A 1,909-nucleotide genomic window follows, 5' to 3' on the forward strand; every position below is an offset into this window, starting at 1 on the left:
TTCGAAAATTTATCCTGAGCAAAAAACAGCACTTGTCTTGAGCATAAGTGAAACAGCGCCCCGAATTATTGCCAATCATATGAGTCGCATCGATTTTAAACTACTTTTGGACGGCACGGCCAAGACTGAAAACAATGAAGCGAGCATTTTCAACTGTAGCGGCATCGAATTGATCACCTTGAGCCATGGAGAACAATTTAGAAAAGACTTAATCGAACGCACTGAATGTATTCGACTATTAGTGGCTGTCACCGTTTTAACATGCTCTGATGACTCGGAACGAGCTGAAACGATCAATAAATGGATTCAAATTGCAATTGATACGAAAACAGCACTGGGTAATCTCTATGGGTTCAGCAGAATCATGCTGGGATTGTGCAAGAATATTGAATGAAATACTTTTCGTGTTAAAATATTTTCAACACTGAAATGATGAAATTCTTGTCTATTTTCTCTTTCAGAACCGAATTCCATATGAAATTCTTATGGGGCAGCAAAGATCACAAGTACTAGCTGTTGAACGGCACACGAAACTCGAACAAATATTGTCGCTGATGGTAGAGAAATTTTGTGGTGGATCAAATTTAACTTTTAATGGATGTCAATCTGGGTAGAACAACGCACAAATTCAGTAATTTCATACGGACAATAAAGTGATAAAACCCAAAACAAACACTCCAAATGAAATTTGAATATCAAACTCACCCTGTCTATGTGCAAAAATCAATATAAACTATGAATACAGGCTCTACATGTTATGTGTGGCTAAAAATTAAAATAAAAGATGTGAAATCCGAAGGTAAAATTTAAAGCACAGACACCATTCGTTTGGTGAAACAAAATACATTCTATTGACAATGGAAGAAGACAAAAAAAAAAGAACGAATCGAAACTAGTCAGAATGTCCTTAAAATACCATATGTATAAGACAAAAACGTGTATTGATTTTGAAAAAAAATCCAATTTATTTATTATTTGATGTTTATTTTTCTTTATTTGATATCGTTCAATTTCTTTTATCTCTATTTGTTTCCCGATTTTTGTGATACTAATAATTTTAAGAAGAGTTGTTGTTATGTTAAATTATATTGAAAGAAAAAAAAATCAAGCAAAAAAATGGTTTTGGAATAAGTTATGCATTCATAGACACGGGTGTCAATGAACTAGCTAAAAAACCATTTATAAACACATTGACTGACATAGATTTCAAAAGCAAATCATCATCGGAATTATCGAATAACGAACTAAAATTAAAGTGAAAAAAAATAGTCTAATTGTTGCGATGGATCAGGCATCACATTTTTTTTTGTATCAATTCGAAGTAGAAATTTCATATTATACGGATCAATTGTTTCATAAATTATGAGAAATGATTTCGGTTTCGGCAAACAGACAATTTTGCATCTTTTCACTTAAACATTATCAAAATTCGGTGAAAACTGCCGTAATTTCGAGGGGTCATTTTTTGACGTCATTTTTTAAGCAAAATATTTAGAGTAGAAATTTTTAGGGATTTGTACAAAATACGAAGAAAAAACAAAACATAGCACAAAATTAACAGCGAACTATTGCGTATTTGCATGAGATAACACACCGTAGTTATAAACCGACATGAAATTTAATTAAAAGTAGCATTTGGAATTCCTTATTCACATTCCTAGCTGTTTTGGCCGAATCAATGCATTTTCATTCCCCTTCTAGCACATTTTGAAGTACATTCCAACCGAGCATTTGTTTACGTACAGAATATTTCTTCCAAACTCCGAACGCAACACGATGTAGCTTCTGATGCAACAATTCTTTTTCAAACGCAAGCAAAAAAAAATAACAAAATTTTCCTACACGAAAAAATTGTTTTTAAAAGAAAGAGGAAAGAACACCGATTTGCTAACGCAAACAGAATTTGTAA

The 1,909-nt window shown here is 32.4% G+C and overlaps 1 long non-coding RNA gene across 1 annotated transcript; it reads left to right on the top strand.

Annotated features, from left to right (window-relative positions):
- Positions 1-974, top strand: LOC129572444 (uncharacterized). The gene is made up of 2 exons (XR_008688445.1): positions 1-338; positions 462-974. It is a non-coding gene; the product is annotated as an uncharacterized LOC129572444 (long non-coding RNA).
- Positions 975-1,909: the final 935 nt, after the last annotated feature.

This window comes from Sitodiplosis mosellana, unplaced genomic scaffold (assembly GCF_009176505.1).
Source record: "Sitodiplosis mosellana isolate CC-2019 unplaced genomic scaffold, AAFC_SMos_1.0 Smas_scaffold_4965, whole genome shotgun sequence".
In the NCBI taxonomy this organism is placed as follows: Eukaryota; Metazoa; Arthropoda; class Insecta; order Diptera; family Cecidomyiidae; genus Sitodiplosis; species Sitodiplosis mosellana.